We start from the raw sequence: 24,979 nt of genomic DNA, 5'->3' as shown, positions 1-24,979 counted from the left end.
TAGTTTTATCTTCACTCATGGTTTCATGGAATCTGTTGGAATTTTAATAGATTGAGGTTATACGCAGCTGATTGCCACAGTCCCTTTGCTCCTGGTCCATGGATGCTATGTTTCCCATCAGGAGGTGGAATCCTTTTCCTTCCATTTGAATCTGGGATGGCCTGAAGATTTGCTTTGACCAATAACACATGACAGAAATGAGTGTGCAACTTCTGGACCTGGACTTAAAAGGCCTTATCGGTTTTGCTTTCACCTTCTGGGAATCTAGTCACTGTGCAGTGAAACTCAGGCTAGACTACTGAATTCAGGTGGAATAACCTTGAGGAAGAGACCCCAGCTAGCTCTAGATTTCCACCCATCCCAGCTGAGCATTCATTCCAGTGCAAATCATATGAGCAACCTCAGCTGAACACACAAGACTTAAGAACTTTCCAGCTGAGCTTAGTCAAGCCATAGAATTGGAAAATATAATAAAATGTTTTTAAGCCAGCTCATTTTGGTTTGCTATATATATATCATTGGGTAGCTGGGATAGTAAACATCAAAAGGAGGTAGGTAAATATTAATGCGGTGAAGACAATGATAAGGCTATTTTGACAAGAACTTCTTACAAGGTATCTTCTGGGGAAGGGCGGGAGGAAAGAGAGGGGGGGAAGGAAACAAATAGTCAAGTAGTGGTATATAAGTGATATTAGGATGAAAATAGAACATGTCCTTTTAAATATCTGCATTTTAAAAAATATTTTTCCATATCCAGTGTGTGTGTGTGTGTGTGTGTGTGTGTGTGTGTCAGGATGGCAATAGCTTAATTTTTATATAATAAAAATAGAGGGACTATTAATTTTATAGTTCTTTATTACATGATTTCTCAGGGCTTTTATATTTTTGCCTATACCAGCTCCTTTTTGATTCTGATTGATTCTGAGATTGAAAATCTAATGATTGAATGTTAGGTGTTGAGTGGAAAACTAAGGTACTCTTGTTTGATAAATGTATCAAAAAGACCCATAGAGGGTGTGATGTAAGTTTTGGTTCTTCAAAGGCACTTCTGTATTTGATTGGATCTTGGTAGATTCTAGATAAGTGACGTTGGCCAGGTGAAGGTTCTGATATCTAAGCTATTATAGCACTTAGCAAACTCATTAGTAAACAGAGTACAGTTGTCACATATGTGTAAATTCTGTCTCCCACATAACAGATTTAATATGGACATTGGTATTTTCAATATTATTCAAATAAGATAAATCCCAGACATGCTGTGTGCCTATCTCTAGAGTAAACAGCAAGATGTTTATTTCAAGATGAAAGATAACATGATTAAGCCTTGCTGTCTTGGTGAGCTGGTTTCTCTATGCTTTGTATAACTGTATCACTAACATAGGGCTGAACAGGTACAGCTGTGGCTTTCCATATTATAATGACCACTATTAATCCCTCCTAGCAAATATATCCCTTGGGTTTCAATGGGTTAGGAAAGGAGTACTTCATCAGAAATACTGGAGGTAGTGGAGGGAGTACGTCCTGGAGTGGGGAGAAAAAGGTGATTATTCTAATATTCTTTTTTCCTCCAGTTTTAAAACTGGACATTGTGGATGGTCAGCAGTCTTGAGGTTACTGATGCTTTTGGATCATATTTACTTGGAGAGGTATGGACAGAGAAAGATCTCATTTTGTATTTAATTTTACCGGGCATCTTTTGACATTCTGGGAAGCATCAATTGGGCAAAGGTGATTATGTAATCAATAGGGCAGAAGAGCTCAAGGTTGCAATTAACATGTTATTGTACAAATCAAAGGAGCAGTAAAAAGCAATTTGTTCAACTTATCACTTGGCCTGGACAGTCAGTGTGTGAACAATAAGGGAGACGGAAAATCGGAGTGGAGAAGTGAATCAAAACACTCAGGCTTTTGTTTTCTCTTTTCAATTCAGTACTAGTCAATGTGGCTTTCTGAGAGCTTTAAAGTATGTGGCAGGGATCAATAATGCATTGTTTCTTGTTATTGGGAATGACTTTCCAGAAAAAATTTAAATAACCTACTAAATTGTTTGGATGTTAGTTTATAATGTTTGATATCTTACATTAATCTTTAATATGCTAGGACTTAAGACAGTTAAAATAATGGCTCTATCTAGATAAAACTTTACTTTCTGCCTTCTAACAAATCTGCAGGCACAAAATATTCATCTAGGCATTTATAGAACTCAGTTCATAAAGACAAAGTTGCAGAATATTCCAAAACAAAACCAATAGTGACCATATTATACTGCTATAATTTTGTTCTATTTGATTAAAAAATAGTTGAGTCTTTGGCAATATATGTACTTATGTCATTGGCTACATATATAGAAAATTTGGTAGGATCTCCTTCTGTTCTTAAACTAAAGAATGTGACCATTAGATATTTATAAGTCTTATAATGTACTTTGTATCCTGCTCTTCACCCATTACCATATAACATTGGGCAGATGAATAAGTAATGCTTTCATACCTTGGTCCTTGAGATAGAAGCAGCACTTCCCCCAAATGGGTTAATCTGAGTAATGTGTATATTCAAAATATATATTAAATACATATTGTAATATACATACATATTATAAATATAAAACAATTCACTCTATGAAAAGTTTACTGCTGACATTGAATATATGTGCACATGTACAAACAGGCATATATACATATTCCTATATATACAAACACTAATATATATATCCATAGGAATGTGTATATATAGGTACGTGTATATCACATATACATATATACCTCCTCACATAAAATACATATGTATATTTGTGTGTATATATACATATATATTAGAGATATATAATATAATAATATATAAGAGAGAGATAGATACTGATTTTAAAAAATTAGATCACTGATTTATGGGAGCTGGCAAGTCTAAAATCTGCAAGCCGAGAGGCTGGAGACTGAGGGAAGAGATGATTTTATAGTCTGGAGGAGAACTCTCTGTATATATCTGTGTCTAAATTTTCTCTTATGAGGACATAACTTATGTTAGACTAGGTGATCTAATGATCTCATTTTAACTCTTAATGTCCTGTTTCCAAATATGGCCATACTTCAGTGCCAGGAGTTAGGACTTCAACCTATGAATTTCTGGGGAGACACAATTCAGTCTGTAAAAACCATCTCAACTTTGTAATGGACTGAGGCAGCACCAGTGGTCCCCACACAATTTTGAGGAGACGAAGATGGACAGTACTTTTTCCTGGATAGTGATGGTATAGTATTAATGACAGTTGGAGGCTTAGAGGTTTTAGTAAAGATGCCATTTAAAACAGAATGTAAGGAAAACTACCTGGAGTACAAGGAAAAGAAAGCCTTGTAAGTAGAGGATATAGTATGAACACAACCACTGATGTGCAAAAGTGCCTGGTGCCTTTGGGTTTTCTGCAAACACTTCAGATGAGGTTGTACAAAAAGATGGGGGAAAGTGAGCCTCAAGCTGGAGCCAGACTGTAAAGAATTCTTAAAGATACACCTAGAGTTTAGAATTTCTCCTGTGAGACACAGGGAATTGTTGGATATTAAATTAAAATCATAAACAATATACTACTTACTAACTTGGCCTAGAAAAATTATTCTAGCAGTGCAGGGATTAGGTTTGGCAGGGGAGATACAGGAGGCTGATGCAGTTGTGAGGAAATGAATTGAGGGATTGAAATTTAGTAGCAGTGGGGATGAGAGGGAAATGGATTTTGCAGACAGGTAGAATTGGCAGGGTTTGGTCAAGGTTGCTGAGAGAGAGGAACAAAAGAACATTCTGAATTCTCTGCCTTGGTTGGCTGGGTACGTGGCACAAAATTGATAACTTGTGTTAGGCTGTTAGGCATTTGTTGTGCATGGCATTGTAGAGGGTTTTGGATCTACATTTTGGAGTTCAATTGCTAAAACTTAGTTCATCACATAAATGCCAGTAAGTATTTCACAAGTATTCACACAAATTCATGGAGGCATAAAAACATTGGAAAAGTTGCTTGGGGAAGGGAGAACTTAAATAAGAAAGGGTGGTAAAAGGGGATATATAAATAAGAAGGCCCAATGAAGATGGTGTATATAAGCTAATTAGTATAATTAATCCTTGACACTAGTGCTATCAACTAATTAGTATGATTACCCAGTTCTCTCCACTTGAGGTCCAAACAAGAGAATAACAAAATACATTTAGCATATTTAGTTTTGGACTAGGTGAACTAATAAATAAAATGCATGCTGATTAATTCTTAGAATGTATGTCCAGTTCAGGCTATACAAAGTTTTTGATTTTTTTTTTAAATTGGCTGTTAGTGTTCAAAATCTTAAAGCAAGAATATTGTAAAATTAGTTGTAGTCTAACATTTGAGGGCTTAAATATTTTTGACCTGTTTAAGAGCTTTATATGTATTAATCTCCACAGCAATAAGGTGATTACTATATTCCCATTTTATAAGTGAGGAACCTGAGGCATAGAGAAAATAATCAATTTGCTCACAAATAGCTAGTAAGATTAGGAACAACATTTCAATGCCTGTGCTCTTAAATACTACTTAACTGCTTCTCTGATCTTTTTCTATGGTGTCTTCTCACTTTTGATATTCTGTATTCCTCTAAGAAGGCAGAGTGGCTTGAATTGCACAATGGAGCTTTTGATTATAAACTTCTTGCTAGGAACCCAATCAAATTTCTCCATGTTCACCATAATTAATGTTTGGATCCCTAGTACTCACTACATATTACACAAACACATTAATAAATTCCTCTCAGTTTGCCAGTTTCTGATAATGGCTGGCTAGATAATTTGGACTCTCATTCTGAAAACAGCCCAAAATGGTAAATTATAAAATAAAAATCTTTAATGGCATGGAAGAACTAATAATATCATAGAATTTACTAGGCCAGAATTAAAGTGAATATGAGAACCTAGAAAGGTGAAGAAGGTAGACCAGGAAACTGCTTTTACCCCAAGAGTATATGTGGATTTGGGAAAATTAGAATTTTTTGATAACTTTCTTGGATGAGCAAAAGCCCAAAACTCACCTAGTGAGAGGGATCAAATAGTAAATTGTAAATTGAATCCACAGGGTAGTGGTAAGCCATCCCTTATGAAGTCCTGCAGCCTAAATTCATAGAGTGTGATTCTGGAAACATGAATTGGCTTTGATTTAAGGTCGTTGTTTCTTGTAGTCATAAAATTTGTCATAGCTGACCTGCAAAGGAAATTTTTATATTATACTTACAGTAGAAGGAAAATTACTCATATTAAAGATCTAAGATTGGAGAAGAAATAAAAACCACAAAAGTGTATGTGGATATATCTAAGTTAATATTGCCCATTAAAAAAAATTCCTCCAATTTCCTGTATAATTACATGTATACACACTTTACACACAAAATGCAGCCTATAACTTGGGAGAGTTAGTGCTCTACAGACTATATGTTGTCTTGGATGGTGATAAATTTACCTTAGATTATAATAAATTATACATGCTATAATTTCTATGATAACCACTAAAAGTTTATAATCTTGAAACTTAGGAAAACATAAAATGAGAACAATATCAAGAGTTCAAAAAGAAGGTGAGAACAGATCAAGTGGGAAGTACAGAAACAATAATACTTAAAGCAAAACATTCAGTAATTACACTAAATGTAAAAGAACTAAATTTTTCAGTTAAGAGAAATTAGTATTCAGTATTTTAAAATATCTAAATTCATGTTATTAAAAAGTCATGTCTAAAATAAAGTGATACAGCTAATTAAAAATACTGTGCTAACACTAAACAGAAACATACTATAGCTACATTAGTTACATTGATATTCTACATTGATACAATATAGCTATAGTATGTTCAATGTCTTGAAGACACAATGTTTTTCTAGCAATAGTTTGCTAAAACCCCAGTTGGGAATGTTTGGTACTAACAACATTATAGAAAAATTTATGTTTTATGTATGTAGAACAAAAAATTACACACAGATGGTTGATCTCTTGAGTTACAGTCCCCACATATATTAAGACATGCTTATATATAGCACCACTTGTCTGAAAAATTGCCTTTCCCAAAGTTTGTCCCAAATAACCTTATTCTATGTGATATTAATACAAATTCTATAGGGAAGACCTTCCATAATGAATTAAACTTGGGAAACCATTGCATATTTTATCACTGTCTTTGAAATTTATTAACCATTTGTATCTCTGAACTGCTCTGCAGTAGAAAGCATTTTTACCTTTTTAAATATCTTTTTCCAAAGGTATTTGATTCTAAACTCTTTTCATGGGCTACATTATTTATTTATTTAAAAGTTTAATTGTTTAGAGTACACAAGCCAGGGTAGGGGCAGAGGCTGAGGGAGAAGGAGAAAGAAAATCTCAAGCAGGTTCTGAGCTGAGCATGGAACAAACTCTGGGCTCAATCTCATGACCATGAGAGTTGACTTCTTAACATTTTTATGTATGTACTGTAATAAACCATGTAGGTTGTTAATGTCTTAGTTATGCTATTGATCTTAGTAAGTCTCAAATTTTTCTTTAAAAATTTTTTAGGATATAAATCTATTTCTTTAGTTAACTTCAAGAACCAAAAATTTCCTAAATTACTTTTGTTCTGAATATTTCTTGAACAACACATCACAGAATTGCACAGTTTTATATCAATTACTGAGTGGTAAAGCGCATTTTCAAATGCTGGGAATGTAGACTCCTGTAGAATGACTGAGTTTAGAACATATGACTATTCAGATCAGAGGCAAAATTGAAGAGCTGAATGTTAGAAATAACTGAGCAATGCATATTATTTCACCAAGCATCCTTGTATAGTAGTAAAATTGCTTCATTCTCCAAATCACTAGCTACTTTAGAAAGAAAATTGAAAAAAAATCTGAAGAATTACCTTTAAGTGAAATAACAAGAATGTGAGATTTAGGAGGTTTGGACAAGAAATTAGTCATCAGTTTTTACTTTGTGTTGTATATATAGCGCTCTATGTGAAGAGAGGTAGGCAGGGGATGTTCTCTGCTTTAGATTATGACTAGACTATTGTTTTAGACACAAGAATAGGATTCTACTTTCTGTCCATAACAAGTATGACTTTCTGCTTATAACAGGTATGGCCATGAGGCTTTCTTTGGCCAAAACTTTAAGGTCTGGCATATTGGTTTCCATGGATGAATATGTTGAAATGAAGATTCCATTAGCTAGGGATCTTGACCATAAATAGGATTCCCCTCACTACAAGTAGTATGATTGACAGTTGGCTCTGAGTTTTTCAATGGCTTGTTACTGCACCATAGCACCCTATTCTGACTGATACAATATTTTAGTTTTACTCCATTTCTGTCACTTGTTTGGATAATGTTCATATTCCCCAGTATAAGGTCTTTCATTTTGAAGTGATAAAGTTGGATTAGAATATCTCTGTCCATTCTAATTTATGAGTGTCAGGGTCCCCATTCCAAGTAGGATTGTGACTGTTTTCCCCTTTACAAAGCCAAATAAGAGCATGTAAGAGTCTTATGTGTCAGAATCAGAATATGTTTCCCAAGGGCTGCCATGGTCAGGTAACTTCTTAACAGATTTCTGATAACAGGGATTTGTGAATAGGTCTATTTTATCATGGGACTATGAGATCACCAAGAGCAGGGAGTGTACCACACTCATCTCTAACTTCTTAATACATGATCATGAATTCACTTAAATATTTTCAATGACCTGGATCTGAAGAGCTGTATGCAGAAGTCCAACACAATTATCTCTCTTAACTTTAGTATTAGACAGGGAACACTAATTGAGACCAGTCTTCCAAGGTTAAGCATTGATTCATTGGCTTGGAACTCCCAGTACTCTCACTACTTAGACTAAAACATACACTGGCCTACATGGACATGCTTGAGAGCACCTGTTAAGGCTGAATAATTATTTTTTGTGTTCAGAGAAAATGAAGAAATATAGGCACATTACAAAAGTTATATTTGAGGATCAATAATCTAAGTGTCATCTTGTATATTCTGAAGTATGTATTCCAATGCAGTTCTACCCTTGAGACATCTCTGACAAGAGCTCAGCGGATCCTAAAGTGTTTCCACATTTAATCCTATACATACGTTCAGGACTGTAATGAGCATCTGAAGTATCCTTTTATGTTTTGTTTTTTAAAGAATTTCAGAGTAATTCTGTAATCTTTGGTAGTACTTTGGTTTGCTACTTAATCACCTATATAGTTGAAAAGTCCCTATGTTAAACTGCACTCATGCTAGAACTTTAAGTTGTTTCTGTCCTTTTGATCACAGCTAGTCAGCATCGTCTTTCAGATACCTTCTCACACAGTTGGAGGCAAGTAATAAGTTTAGAGTGCCTAAGCTACCTCTTAGTTACAAGTAGTAAAACAGCTTTCTCACTGTCAGGTCTATTAATTATAGGTTTTACACCATATCAAGGATGCTGATACAGGTCGAAGGGAGTCTAATGCTAGGATAAATTTTGGTTTCTTAGTAGTATCTGTGTTATATGCCCAAACTATTTATTATGTGTATATATATTTTCCTTTGGGGCATGAGGGAGCCTACTTTTTTTCTCCCATAAAATTAAAATATCTATTATTGACCTCAAAAGAAAGGATAACTGAAGTTGTGAAAAGGTTAGAAAGCAAGAGACACTGTTGTTTGCCATTAACACATAGGCTTATGTCTCTGACTAAAGGTCTTTGTTCTGTCATTGAGTATATTTATGATAAGCGAGTAATTTTATCCACTGCAGTTGGTCACCATCTTGTTAGGGGAATGGCTTTGGTCATCCATGAGGCGTGATCGCATAAGGATTTTTAATAGAAACTTGAAGGAAAGATACTAGTTTGGGGCTAAGGTAGACCCTTCTTGATTGCCTAGGATGTTTTCATGACATGAGAATTCTCCCTTACAATGGATAAAGCTGGCAATAGACAGTTTTAGAAACTTACCTTAGACCATGCTTTGAAGGTGCTGGGTCCTTCCTAGGGAGAGTTATAGCTTAGGTTATGTTTTGAGGAATCCTTAGTCTCATTTTCTGTTCTTTTATTGTAATTTAGGCTTTTCTTGGTCTTTACCCTCCCCCCTTCTTCATTTTAGGGTAGACCAGTTCCTCAATAGCCCAGATATCCCCAGAATATTATATCGAGGGTGGCAACTTTCTTTTCACTGGCTTACTCTAAGAATATGGTTAGAGAAGTAGAAGACTTAATTGCTACTGCTTCATGAGAAAATTGAGATCTTTTAGGCAAGAATCACTGATGAACTCAACTGTGACTAATGTATTCAAAATAGCATATTTTTAAATACAAAGTACATTTTGATTGATTTCTTATCTTTTCCCATTATTGAAATAACATACTATTCTTTATTTAAAATTTTTTTCTACTATTGTTTAGAATATGTCCCATATCCCTCTCTACCAATTCTTCACTAAAATGAAGATAAAGAATAATGGTAGAATATTTGTGCTGACACTAGCCTGGCATATATATCAGCCAGTTCTAAGGCACTTCTAGCCAAATAGGGCTAAATATCAATATTATTCCTGATGACAAGCCCAGTGACAAGTCCTGCAAGTCAGGCAGGTTAGGCAAGTTGGCTAGTGAGTTACTGCACATAACCCGTGTGCCCAAGGCCTCTTGAAGAGAATCCATCCAGGTCATGTACTCATCTGAATTTCCATAGAAACTCATCTCATGATTGTTAAGATCTTTTTAATAATCTATTTGCTACTTCTGAACACCATATACATTTATCTCCACAGCTTCCATGACTATCATCTCCTCTGAATCCACTAGGATTTAGATTATTTTGCCTTTTATTTCTGTTTGTCAGTTACCATCAAAGCTCCAGACTCCCAGCCCCAGATTTCCCACTCACTCCTCATTATCAACATTAACTACTAGATGACTTTGCATATAAAGTACAAAGATGTGTGTGTGTGTGTGTGTGTGTGTGTGTGTGTGTACGCACACTTTATTAGAGACACAGGACACTTTATTAGAGACACAGGACTGCTTTAGTTTCTTAGGGCTGTCATGAACAAATTACACAAATTTGGTGACTTAAAACAAGAGAAGTTTATTTTCACACACTTATGGAGGTCATAAGTCTGAAATCAAGGGGTTCACAGGGTTGGTCCCTTTTGGAGGCTCTGAGGAAAAATGTATTCTATGCCTGTCTCCTCACTTCTGAGGACTATGTCAATCCTTAGTATTCCTTGGTTTATAGATGCATTATTCCAATCTCTACCTCCATCTTCTTATGGCTTTTTCCTGTATCTTTCCATAAGGACACTAAACATCGGATTTAGAGCCCACCATAATCCAAAATGATTTTATCTCAAAGTCCTTAATTACATCTGCAATATTCCTATTTCTTAAATAATGCCACTTTCACAGGCAGTTGGGGTGAAGACATGGACCTGTCTTTCTTTTCTTGGGTAGGGGGGACACAATTCAACCCATTAAAATGACATGACCAATAATGACAATTTCAAAAGTGAAGGAAGCATTTCTACACTATGAATAATCAGATTTTTGGTTATGTTAAAGAAAATATCTAAATTATTTATTTCTTTTAAAATTATAGTTTTAAATACATGAAGAAGTGTGCAGTCAAAAATTACAGAAAAAAGTATAAGGTGCATTAAGCAGATAAAATTCTTAGGATATTTTTCTGGATTGGCAATGTTAGTGGTAATTGCCAGCTTTTCAGATTTGTAAATATAGCTTTTAAGATTGTAAATATTTACTTCTATATTAATACATTTATAATTTTGCATTTTTTTCTCTAAAAGGATATGCTAAATTCTATGTGTTTCAGGCTCCACCATATAAAACTGATTTACAATATGGACTTCCCAGATGATATATTTCACACAATGGTCTTTATTTTTTAAATTATATTTTCATTCTCTGTCTAATCTCCTTTTGTTGGTGCACATGAACATTATAAATAACCTCAAACCTAGTCCTAGACAGCTAGGCCATCTATTTAAATTATAAGCTTAAGTTTTAGAAGGTTCCTTTTAGTTTACCTTTGAAAGAGCAAGAAAGATTCTTGTTTTTGGAAGTAAACTTTTCTTATGAGGCTGACATATTTACCTGGGGCATCTAATATACAATGAATTAAATTGTGGATTTTCCTTGGATTCTGGGTACTGGCTTGCTTCTTCAGAGCATTTGGAACACTGAATCCAATGCCATTTTCTATGTATCAAGTACATATATTGGAAGGGCTTTAGTAGCAGGACTCCGGAAGAAGTAGATGGTATATAATCTTAAGAGATGGGTGCTGTATGTGTGTGTGCGCACTCATGCAGGCAAAGAAGCATGAGATCACCTTCTCCTGGTTCTTGTGTTATAGCCATTGCCAGTTCCCTAAGGAACTAGTTTCAGGCATCTGAAGTTGTCAGTAATCTTTAAACAATGTTGTATGCATGTATTTATGAGAAATTCCATTATTAAGAGAAATACTGAAACTATCCTGTGCAGATTTTCCTTGTTATGTGAAAGTAGAGGGTTCCTATGAAACCTTTCATAAGCCAAAATGATAAGGTAAAGCAGAGAAGCAGTAACACTTCATAAAAGCAAAAATCTTCTTCTGATTTCATTCCATTAGCAAGAAGTACTAATGTAGCTCTTTTGTAAAGACTACGTGGCATAAAGCAAACTTTCAAATAGTGAGGCAAACCCCTGTATCTTATTTCTACAGAAAATCCACCTCTGCCACTATGGTGGGTAACAGAAATAATTCATTCTGTCAATATAATGCCATCATTGTTAACAGAACAAGTGTTCATTAAGTAATCTCATTGATTAAAGTGAAAGGAGCAATCTTTTTTAGGGGTGTACTGTGTTATCCAACTCATTTTAGGAAATGAGGTTTAGCATTTTCATGGGAGACTTTAAAATTGTGAGGAAACATGGTGTCTACTTAATTGTGCAGTATCCTTTTATTGCTGCTGTATTTAATAATTAGTAGAAATCTTTTAAAAACCTTACTACCCTTACTTTTCGTGGAAAAACTTTATAGACAACTTAATATGGGAGATTTTTCTCTCCCAGACTTTAAACCTAAAATCTATGCTTTGATATCAAAAACAGATTGGGGGTGGGGCAAGATGGTAGAGGAGTCAGCTTACCTGGCCCTACCAACTTACCTAGATAACTTTCAAACCGTCCTGAAAACCTATGAATTTGACCTGAGATTTAAAGAGAGAACAGCTGGAACCCTACAGCGAGAAGGGTTTTCGCTTCTAACAAGGTAGGAAGGCAGAAAAAAAATAAAAAAGAATCGGGTGGGGGAGGGGCCCCGTGAGGAGCCAGGCGGCTCCCGGAGAGCCCGGCCCCAGAGAAGCAGGAACTTTAAAAATCCACACTGGATTCTTCCCGGATGGAAAGGTGCTCCTCAGGGAAACCGGGCAGAACCGCAGGAGGGGCAGCAGGGCCTCCAGGATCCCGGGGTCACTAACAGAGGAAGTACGCTGGGGGAGAGCGCCCCACACACTGCAGGCGGATCTTGATAAAGGGCTGGAGCACCCAGTGGGGCCTCAGGAGAAGCCGGTGGGTCAGGCGGGGGCTCCGGGCGGAGGGGGCTGCGCCCTGCTGCCTTCGGGAGCCACGGCCCCGGGAGCCTGATTCCAGCGGCGCAGGCCCGGGATACCAGGGCGACGGAGGACACAGCCCAGGATCTTATGGTCCTCCAGGACAGGCAGAAGCAGGGAGGGCACAGGACAATGAGGACTCTCCTGCTGCCGGGCACCCCCAAGCTGTGCAGGTCAGCCCCCCTGTCCGGGAGCACCTAGGCCAGTGCGGACTAGGAGCTGCGGTAGTTACTGTGGGAGCTGACTCCAGGGCTGGGGATCTGGCTGCTGCCGGTGGGGTTGTTCCTCCTTGTGTCACCCTGTGCCTGGGATGGATCTGGGCTGCCAGGGAACAGGGGCCTCACAGGATAAACAGCTCACCTCTGCCCAGCACCTGGCAGGGGGGTGGGGCAGCTCCCCCAGCTGCACACACCTGAGAATCAGCACAGCAGCCCCTCCCCAAAAGACTAGCTGGAAGGACAGGGGAAGAGCAAGTTCTTGACTGAGCAGCACTGGAAAGCTCCAGGGGAAGCCAGAAGGATTTATATCCTTCCTTTTTGTTTTTCCTTTTTCCAGTAAACCTTGTTTTCATATCAGTCTGTAAATTTCCATTTTTTTCTCTTAACTATAATATTTTACCACCTCTTCATTTTTAAGATTCTTAAAAGATTCTTCCTTTTTGACTTTGATATTTCTACAATTATAGGTCCTAGATATATTTTCCATTTCTAGATTCCCTCAACATACTCAACTTAATTTTGGGAGATATACAAGATAAGTTTTTGTTTGTTCGTTTTGTTTTGTTTTGTTTTGTGTTTTTTTGTTTTCTCTGTCTCATTTTGTTCTACAATGGCGGAAGTTAATACCTTCTAAAACATGACCAGAATGCACCCAGAACCAAGTGGTATGCCATTCTGTGAGATTCCTCATTCTCATTCTTCCCCCCTCTTTTATCTCATATATGTTTTGGTGGTCAATGTTGGGGCCCTCTACAAGTATTTCTGGTTTATATAAATTTGAAACTAAGCATCTTCTAATTTATAGAACTTAATATACTCAGAAACAAGAGGATTACCCTCTAGAAACCCTCAGGTAGACTACATTCTCCCTCCACTACAACTTCTTCACCACCACTATCTCCCAGTCCCCCCTTTTTTCCTTCTTTTTTTTTTTCTTTTTTTGTTTTTTGTTTCTCTTCTTTAGGATTCCTGGCCTTTTAGTTTTTACTACTTTGTTTTACAATCTGTTTTTCTCTTTAGTGGTCCTTTTGTTTTATTTTGTTCTGATCTTTGTTTTCAATTTCTGGTCTCTGACCTCAGCAGAATCAACTAGGGTGAAATTTCCTTTGGTCGTGATTGATATTCTTTTTTTTTTTAATTTTTATTTATTTATGATAGTCAGAGAGAGAGAGAGAGAGAGAGAGAGAGAGAGAGGCAGAGACATAGGCAGAGGGAGAAGCAGGCTCCATGCACCGGGAGCCCGATGTGGGATTCGATCCCGGGTCTCCAGGATCACGCCCTGGGCCAAAGGCAGGCGCTAAACCGCTGCACCACCCAGGGATCCCGTGATTGATATTCTTGATGCATCCCACTTATACAGCCACCCTGCACTGAACAAAATGACTAGAAAGAATTCACCACACACACACACACACAAAATCAGAAACAGAACTCTCTGCCACAGAGTTGCAGAATTTGGATTATAGTTCGATGTCACAAAGCCAATTCAGAAGCACAATTATAAAGCTACTGGTGGCTCTGGAAAAAAAAAAAGCATAAAGGATTCAAGAGACTTCATGACTACAGAATTGAGATGTAATCAGGGCAAAATTAAAAATCAATTAAATGAGATGCAATCCAAACTGGAGGTCCTAATGATGAGGGTTAATGAGGTAGAAGAAAGAGTGAGTTACATAGAAGACAAGTTGATGGCAAGGGAAGAAGCTGAGGAAAAAAGAGAAAAACAATTAAAAGACCATGAGAAAAGGTTAAGGGAAATAAGTGACAGCCTCAGAAGGAAAAATCTACATATAATTGGGGTTCCAGAGAGCACCGAGAGGGACAGAGGACCAGAAAGCATATTTAAACAAATCATAGCTGAGAACTTTCCTAATTTGGGGAGGGAAACAGGCATTCAGATCCAGGAGACAGAAAGGTCCCCCCACCCAAAATCAATAAAAACTGTTCAACACCTCGACATTTAATAGTGAAACTTGCAAATTCCAAAGATAAAGAGAAAATCCTTAAAGCAGCAAGAGACAAGAGATCCCTAACTTATATAGGGAGAAATATTAGATTAACAGCAGACCTCTCCACAGAGACCTAGTAGGCCAGGGTACTAAATGAGAAGAACATGCAGCCAAGATTACTTCATCCAGCAAGGCTCTCATTCAGAATAGAAGGAGAGATAAAGAGCTTCCAAGATAGGCAGAAACTGAAAGAATATGTGACCACCAAACCAGCTCTGCAAGAAATATTAAAGGGGACTCTGCAAAAGAAAAAGGAAGCCCAAAGAAATAATCCACAAAACAGGGACTGAATAGGTATTACAATGACACTAACTTCATATCTTTCAATAGTAACTCTGAACGTGAATGGGCTAAATGATCCCATCAAAAGACACAGGGTTTCAGACTGGATAAAAAAACAAGACCCATCTATTTGCTGTCCACAAAAGACTCATTTTAGACCTAAGGACATCTCCAGCCTGAAAATGAAAGGTTGGAGAACCATTTACCATTCAAATGATCCTCAAAAGAAAGCTGGGGTAGCAATCCTCATATCAGATAAAGTTTACCCCAAGACTGTAGTACAAGATGAAGAGGGACACTATGTCATACTTAGGTCTTCTTGTTGGATTGACCCTTTAACAATTATGAATATTTATGCCCCTAACATGGGAGCTGCCAAGTATATCAATTAATAACCAAATTAAAGACATAATTAGATAATAATACAAAATAGTAGGAGACTTCAACCTGGCACTTTCTGCAAATGACAGATATAAGCACACCATCTCCAAAGAAACAAGAGCTTTAAATGATACACTGGACCGATGTATTTCACAGATATATACAGAACTTTGCATCTAAAAACAGCTGAATACACATTCTTCTCAAGGGCACATGGAACTTTCTCCAGAATAGACCACATACTAGGTCACAAATCAGGTCTCAGCTGATACCAAAAGATGGGGATTGTCCCCTGCATAGTTTCAGTTCATAATGCATTGAAACTAGAACTCAATCACAAGAAATTTGGAAGAAACTCAAACACGTGGAGGTTAAAGAGAATCCTGCTAAAAGATGAATGTTTCAACCAGGAAATTAGAGAAGAATTAAAAAGATTCATGGAAACTAACGAAAATGAAGATACAACCATTCAAAATCTTTGGGATACAGCAAAAGCAGCCCTAAGAGGGAAATACATCGCAATACAACCCTCAAAAAATTGGAAAACGCTCACATACACAAGCTAGCCTCGCACCTAAAGGAACTGGGGGAAGAATAGCAAATAAAACGTACACCAAGCAGAAGAGAGTTAATAAAGACTTGAGCAGAACTCAATGAAATCAAGACCAGAAGAACTGTGGAACAGATCAACAAAACCAGGAGTTGGTTCTTCAAAAGAATTAATAAGATAAACCATTAGCCAGCCTTATTAAAAAGAAAAGACTCTAATAAAATCACAAATGAAAAAGGAGAGATCACAACCAATACCAAGGAAAACAAATGATTTTAAAAACGTATTATGAGCAGCTAGAGGCCAATAAACTAGGCAATCTAGAAGAAATGGACACATTTCTGGAAAACCACAAACTACCAAAACTGGAACAGGAAGAAATAGAAAACCTGAACAGGCCAATAACCAGAGAGGAAATTGAAGCAGTCATCAAAAACCTCCCAAGACACAAAAATCCAGGGTGAGATGGCTTCCCAGGGGAATTCTATCAAAAGTTTAAAGAAGAAACAATACCTATTCTATTCCAGGTATTCTGAAAGATAGGGATGGAATACTTCCAAACTCGTTTTATGAGGCCAGCATCACCTTAATTCCAAAACCAGACAAAGATCCCACCAAAGAGAATTATAGACCAATCTCCCTGATGAACACAGATACAAAAATTCTCAACAAGATATTAGCCAATTGGATCCAACAGTACATTAAGATTATTCACCATGACCAAGTGTGATTTATTCCTGGGATGTAAGGCTGGTTTAGCACTCATAAGACAACGTGATTGGATTATATCAACAAGAGAAAAAACAAGAAGCATATGATCCTCTCAATAGATGCAGAGAAAGCATTTGACAAAATATAGCATCCATTCCTGATTAAAACTCTTCAGACTGTAGGGATAGAGGGAACATTCCTCAGCATCTTAAAAGCCATCTATGAAAAGCCCACATCATATGTCATTCTTAATAGGAAACACTGAGAGCCGTTCCCCTAAGATCAGGAACATGACAGGGGTGTCACTCTCTCCACTGTTATTCAACATAGTACTAGAAGTCCTAGCCTCAGCAATCAGACAACAAAAAGAAATAAAAGGCATTCAAATTGGCAAAGAAGAAGTCAAACTCTCCCTCTTCGCCAATGACAGAATACTGTAAATAGAAAACCCAAAAGACTCCACCCCAAGATTGTTAGAACTCATACAGCAATTTGGCAGTGTGGCAGGATACAAAATCAATGCCCAGAAATCAGTGACATTTCTATACACTAACAATGAGACTGAAGAAAGAGAAATTAAGGAGTCAATCCCATTTACAATTGCACCCAAAAGCATAAGATACCTAGGAAGAAACCTAACCAAAGAGGTAAAGGATCTATACCCTAAAAACTATAGAACACTTCTGAAAGAAATTGAGGAAGACACAAAGAGATGGAAAAATATTCCATGCTCATGGATTGGCAGAATTAATATTGTGAAAATGTCAATGTTACCCAGGGCAATTTACACATTTCATGCAATCCCTATCAAAATACCATGGACTTTCTTCAGAGAGTTGGAACAAATCATCTTAATATTTGTGTGGAATCAGAAAAGACCCCGAATAGCCAGGGGAATATTGAAAAAGAAAACAGAGCTGGGGGCATCACAATGCCAAATTTCAGGTTGTACTACAAAACTGTGATCATCAAGACAGTGTGTTACTGGCACAAAAACAGACACATAGATCAATGGAACAGAATAGAGAACCCAGAAATGGGCCCTCAACTCTATGGTCGACTAATATTTGACAAAGCAGGAAAGACTATCCACTGGAAAAAGGACAGTCTCAGTCTCTTCAATAAATGGTGCTGGGAGAGTTGGACATCCACATGCAGAAGAATGAAACTAGACCACTCTCTTACACCATACACAAAGATAAACTCAAAATGAATGAAAGATCTAAATGTGAGACAAGATTCCATCAAAATCCTAGAAGAGAACACAGGCAACACCCTTTTTGAACTTGGTCCCAGAAACTTCTTGCAAGATACAGCTATGAGGGCAAGGGAAACAAAAGCAAAAATGAACTATTGGGACTTAATCAAGATAAAAAGCTTCTGCACAGCAAAGGATACAGTCAACAAAACTAAAAGACAACCTACAGAATGGGAGAAGATATTTGCAAATGACCTGTCAGATAAAGGACTAGTATCCAAGATCTATAAAGAACTTATTAAACTCAACAGCAAAGAAACAGTCCAATCATGAAATGGGCAAAAGACACAAACAGAAATTTCACAGATGAAAACATAGACATGGCCAACAAGCACATGAGAAAATGCTCTGCATCACTTGCCATCAGGGAAATACAAATCAAAGCCACAATGATGTACCACTTCACACCAGTGAGAATGGTGAAAATTAACAAGATAGGAAACAACAAACGTTAGAGAGGATGTGGAGAAAGGGGAACCCTCTTACACTGTTGGTGGGAATGTGAACTGGTACAGCCACTCTGGAAAACTGTGTGGAGGTTCCTCAAAGAGTTAAAAATAGAACTACCCTACAAGCCAGCAGTTGTACTGCTGGGGATTTACCCCAAAGATACAGATGAAGTGAAAATCTGAGATACCTGCTCCCTGATGTTTATAGGAGCAATGTCCACAATAGCCGAACTGTGGAAGGAGCCTCGGTGTCCATCAAAAGATGAAGGGGTAAAGAAGATGTGGTATATGTATACAGTGGATTATTACTCAGCCATCATAAAGGATGAATACCCACCATTTGCTTCAATGTGGATGGAACTGGAGGGTATTATGTTGAGTGAGGTTAGTCAATTGGAGAAGGAAAATCATACAGTTTCACTCATATGGGGAATATAAAAAATAGTGAAAGAGATTATAAGGGAAAGGAGAGAAAATGAGTGGGAAAAATTAGAGATGGTGACAAAACATGAGACTCCTCCTAACTCTGGGAAATGAACAAGCAGTAGTGGAAGGGGACAGGCACTGAGGGGGGCATTTGACGGGATGAACACTGGGTGTTATACTAATTGTTGGTAAATTGAACTCCAATAAAAAATATATAAAAAAAAACAAAAAACAGAAGGATTGAGAATAGAGTATCTTCTCTCTTTAGTCACACTAAATGTACATGTGTATATGTATCCAAATAAAAAAATGGAATGGGATCAAATTATAAATGTTAAGACCTTTCTACTTATGCCCAGGATCGAGGACTCTTCGATAATCCTTAATAACAAAACTTCACTGCCCGTGAGCTCATGCATGAAGATATTTTCAAAGTAAAAACTAATCTCATTGATACATTGTTTTCTAATTGGATACATTTTTTCCTAAAGGGTCAGAAAGACATTGAAGCATAATCTTTAGGGTGCAATAGTGTTGATTTTTGTAGCAAAAATTTAGTTAGAATCCTCTTTATGCTTTATGCAAGCATTTAAGACAAATTCTCACCAGCTTGCTCCTCCTCAGAAGTTTGTATTAATTCATCCTTAATACTTTGCTTGGTTAAAAACTGTATTCTCTTCTGCTGGGGCTCTTAAAATAGAATTTCATTAAAGGTATCAGTGGTTTTTGTCAATGGCTTCCGTTTCAGAGTTACAATTTTTAATCTCCAAATACAAACTTTTGATAAGGATATTATGCAGATTAGAAATGAAATTTAAAAAATAATGAAGGGCACCAGGCTCAGTGGTTGAGCATCTGCCTTTGGGTCAGGTCGTGACCCTGGGGTCCTGGGATCAAGTCCCACATTGGGCTCCTTGTGAGGAGCCTGCTTCTCCTTCTGCCTGTCTCTGCCTCTCTCTCTCTCTCTCTGTGTCTCTCATGAATAAATAAATCTCTTTAAAAAAGCTTAAAAAATAGAAACTTCAAAATATTTCCCTCAATTTAAAACTAAAGAACGGGATCCCTGGGTGGCACAGCAGTTTGGCACCTGCCTTTGGCCCAGGGCGCGATCCTGGAGACCCGGGATCAAATCCCACATCGGGCTCCCGGTGCATGGAGCCTGCTTCTCCCTCTGCCTGTGTCTCTGCCTCTCTCTCTCTCTCTCTCTCTCTCTCTCTCTCTCTCTCTGTGACTATCATAAATTTTAAAAAAATAAAAAAATAAAACTAAAGAACATTTCAAAGAAATAAGGTAAATCACTAGTATTTTTTTAAAGCTTAAATGTAATTATCCTTGTAGTTATAATCAAGGTGCTATAGTAATTAAAAGGAATTTTTAAAAATGTTTGACTTTTTAATTATTGATTTAACTTAGTTAATCTAAAGGAATAGTTATTTTCCTCTGTATTAGCACTTGAGAATTTTCATGGAGATCTGTTTATATCATGCTAGACTTTTATCTAAGAAAAATATCTAATATCTAGTGCTTATAATCTAATTCTTAATAATATATCTGAAATGACCAAATTATTTATAGCAGCTTTAATTTGTATCCATTTATTGCTATTTTTTCTGTTAATGTAGAAAATATCTTGGGGGCAGCCCCGGTGGCTTAGCAGTTTAGCACTGCCTTCAGCCCAGGGCATGATCCTGGAGACCCAGGATTTAGTCCCACATCAGGCTTCCTACAGAGAGTCTGCTTCTCCCTCTGCCTGTGTCTCTGCCTCTCTCTCTCTCTCTCTCTCTCTCTCTCTCTCTCTCTCTGTGTCTCTCATGAATAAATAAATAAAATCTTAAAAAGAAAATATCTGACTCACTAGTTCCTTAAGCAGCAGGATAAGAACACATAATAGTCATTCCAAATTAAAATGCCTGCTTTATTATATATCAAGGTGTTAGTTTTCCCATTTTGAATTAGAATGGGAAAGTATGTATATAGAGAGAGGACTGCTAGGCAGGTATATCTAGCTAGTACAAAAGGTCCTGTTATTTTTCCTTTAACACACTGGCATCTTAATAATTGATTGGCATATATCACATTTTTAGTTATATGCACACAATATGGTTCTTAATTGAATTTTGCTGCATTGTAACTGCTTTAGATTCAGTGTAAAGATCTATCTATGTTACACATCTGGCAATCAATATACTGTTAAAGTAGTTATTGTATCAGTCAACTATGGCCACAGTCATCCTGGGTAATAAGCCATCCCAAATGCAATGAGCTTAGAGCATTTATTGTTGTTTACAATTACATACATTGGCTATAGGTCAGTTGATCTAGATTGGGCTCAGCTGGAGTTGGCTCCAAATCACAATCTGAATCAAAAGGAGCTTGATATGTCTCTTATCCTCCTTGGAATGGTGGACTACCCAAGAATGTTCTTTTCATGGTGTCTTAGTTCATTCGTGATGCCATGACAAAATACCACGACTGGCTGGCTTAACTTATAAAGAGCAAAAATTTATTGCTCAAAGTGTGGGAGGCTAGAAGTACTGAGATCAGGATGACAGCATGGCCAAGTGAGGGCCCTCTTTCAGGTTGCAGACTTCTTGTATCCTCACATGGTTGAAGGGGCTAGGGAACTCTTTGGACCCTTTTTGATAAGGCATTAATTGTGAGTTCTACCGTCATGACTTAAGTATCTCCCAAAGGCCCTGCTTTTTAATGCCATCAACTTTGGTGGTTAGGATTTTAACATACAAGTTTTGGGAGTACACAAACATTCAGATCATAGCACATGGCAATGTCAAAAGCATAATTAGGCAAGTCCCACTGTAAAAGCCCATTTCCCACTTTAGTTTTTATATGTATTGTAATATCCCATTAACTAAAGCAAGTCATATGGCCAAGCTCCACATCACGGGGTGGGGAAGTACACTGTCCACAGTGTGAGGGAAGAAGTGGGGGGAAATATTTGAGGAATAATCACCTAACTTACTGCAATTTGGAGTTTCATTTTTAAAATAGATGATCTAAAGTTCACTAGTAGGCAGAGTCTGTCTTAAAGTCTATCCTTGGAATATGTCTTAAGAACCTCATATCTTGATGTAAGGCAACTTTAAGCCATGTGTCCATAGGGAATATTTCAGTGAGGCTCCACTGAAGATTTATTTCAATATAAAACAATTAACTTAGGTGGAACTTGCAACATCTACAGAGAAAAATGCCAGCAATCAAATGTTTAAATGAACAGCATATGCATGAATTGGTACAGTTAACATTACTCCTCTGCATATTTGTGAGCTCTTTGGAACCGAAGTAATACATACTCTTGACAGAAAATTCACTTTCTGTCAAACTGCCCAATTTTGCCTCAAATATCCCCTCCTGTGCTTCCTTCAGATGTGTCCATGCCTCATGGTTCTATGATTCATTTTGAAAAATTGTCTTGAAAAATAATAATGCTATTGATTTCTTAGTTGGATGTATAGGGGAAAAAATGAAGGGAGCTACTTTTTTGGTCATGGGGATTGCTATTTTTCACAAAGGTAAGTAAGTAGTGGGGGTTGTCATTGAGGCCATTATGATAGCCCACAGGTGGAAGACATGCTGTAGATGAGGGGGAGATGGATTTTTTTGGGATATCCTACTGGAATATTTTGAATATTGAAGAAATGGAAAATTGAAATTGCTCACATACTTGTCTTTTCTCAGCAAATTTGATCTGTCAGATAGTCCTAAAGCGCTCCTTTCAGTTGATGACTTCGCTGTAAAATCTATTGCTTGAGAAATGGGAGAATAAAAATGATGTCCTCTTTCTGGTAGTGTAATAGCCAAGTGAATTACTTAATATATTTTCTACCCCCTCCCTTTCATACACATACTATATTAAAATTTCATTACCTAAGTGAAAGAATGAACCTACCTTTAACACAAATGAGAATTTTAGATTATAAATGTCAATGTTTATTGTGAGGCATAATGCATGTAAAGCTTTTGCAAGGTTGTTAAATGCATCATGAGATAAATTTTGTAAATTGTATTTTGCTTATTTCCTCTTTGTAATCCAAAGTAAATGTTACATACAAAGAAAATAGTGAATCATGTCTTGGGCTGGAGTATGTTTTCTGAAAGCATATTGATAATGTTTTAACCATGTCAGTATATATGTATGCATGAAATGCATCACTTATGAGATGAATTTTTAAAAAGAAAGTTTAACACTCTGTCAGGATGATGGGTTTACTAAAGGAAATAAAATATTTTCCCATGGATTTTCTAGGACCCAGACTGATGATAATTTTTAGCTTCAGGGATTGCATTTGATGCTCTGTTTTAGGGGCCAGATACACTTGGTGAATCATTTATTCACTGAATCTATATTTGAATGATTTGGTATCAGCACTTCAGCCTTTGTGTATTATTGAAATAAGTACCATAGCTAACCCTAGCTCTTGTCTCTCAAGAATTTAAAATACTCTTAGAATTTGTTTTACATTTGCATAGTGTTTTAATCACTTCTATACACAGTTTGCAAAATACAGGACCTGGCACTTGGGAGAAACTTTAATTATTTTGAAGCAAAATCTAGTTTAAAAGTCATTTGGATTTAGAGCTTAAAGTTCTGGATTTTACTCCAGGTAATATCATTATCCATGTGTTTATCTAGATCTTTCTCTGCTTCATACTCTTAATCTATAAGTGGGGTAATTTAAAAAAAAATTTATTCTGGGGAGTAAGCATGGTGGGGGTGGGCAGGGACAGAAGGAGATGGAGAAAGGGAATCTCAAGCAGGCTCCCTGCGGAAGAATGGAGCCAATGCATGGGACTCAACCTCAGGAGTCTAAGATCATGACCTAAGCTGAGATCAAGAGTCCTATATCCAAGGACACTCAAGTGGGGGTAATTTCTTAAAAGGTTAGAGTGACAATGAAATCAGCAACTATGAAATTATCTTTGAAAAAAATGAGACACTACTACATACATATGGTGGAACAGAACAGTTTGTTATTGTGCTTTGAAGTTTTGGGTAAAATTTTAACATTAAAGTGACTTGACTACAACTGCATGGAGTCATAAAAATACAATAGAATTCCAGCAGAGTCCAAGTTGGGTTACTGAGGTTTTGTTTTAAATTTTGTTTCTTTTTTGAGGGACAGCTACATGAAATCTATCCTAGCCATAATAGAAGAATTTACATTTTTTTCCTAAGATAATTATCTATGTCTTAATTCTTGCAAATATAATAAATGTTGTAGGAAATGAAGGAAATCCAGGTATACACAACAAAACCTAAAAGAAGAAAATTGACATCACTCATAATCTCACAGTACATTATGAGTTATAGCCTCCTGGCATAATTTTGTGTGCATGTTTGTATATACATACAAAACATAACATTTTTAAAAAAATGTTTTGTGATTTGCTTTTAAAAATTTACTGTCCACCCTGCACACTTTTCCAAGCCATGAAATACTTTTCTTTTATGTATTTTTTATGGCTGTTCATACAGTTATAGGACTGTACCATACTTTATTTTACCTATTCCCTATTGTCAAATATTTAGTCGGTTTCCATTTTTATTATGATAAATAGTGCTGCAGTGAACAGTTTTGCAGCAAGTTATTTACCAGGGACTTGGTACACTTCTGCATTTATTCAATTCATCTTTTTCATTTCTCAGTGAAGCTACGGAACTTGGACAGTTCTTACTGTTTAGTTGAACCCTTATTTGTTAATAGCTTTAAAAGTGTTATCCCGGAACTTCTAGGATTTCTCAGATAATTAGGCATGTTAAAATAAAATAACAACTGTGTCTCTTTAATTCTTTTATCCTTTATTGTGTTAGCTTACATGTGCAGGACAATGTTGAATAGTAGTGACAGCAGACATGTCAAGTGGTTTGGGTCTTTAATAATCATGCTTCTAGTAAAATGTCAAATGTGAGTTTGAAGTTAGTATTTATGATAAAGAGGTTTAGTGATGAATTTTTTAAAAGTCTAGAAGTGGAATTTATTTGATGCCTTTTCTGGCATCTACTGAAATAATCTCATAGCTCATATTTTGGCTTAATAACAAGATTAGTTTTAATAAGAGTT

The sequence above is a fragment of the Nyctereutes procyonoides genome, unplaced genomic scaffold (assembly GCF_905146905.1).
Source record: "Nyctereutes procyonoides isolate TBG_1078 unplaced genomic scaffold, NYPRO_anot_genome, whole genome shotgun sequence".
Taxonomy (NCBI): Eukaryota; Metazoa; Chordata; class Mammalia; order Carnivora; family Canidae; genus Nyctereutes; species Nyctereutes procyonoides.
Note: the sequence above shows the minus strand (reverse complement) of the source record.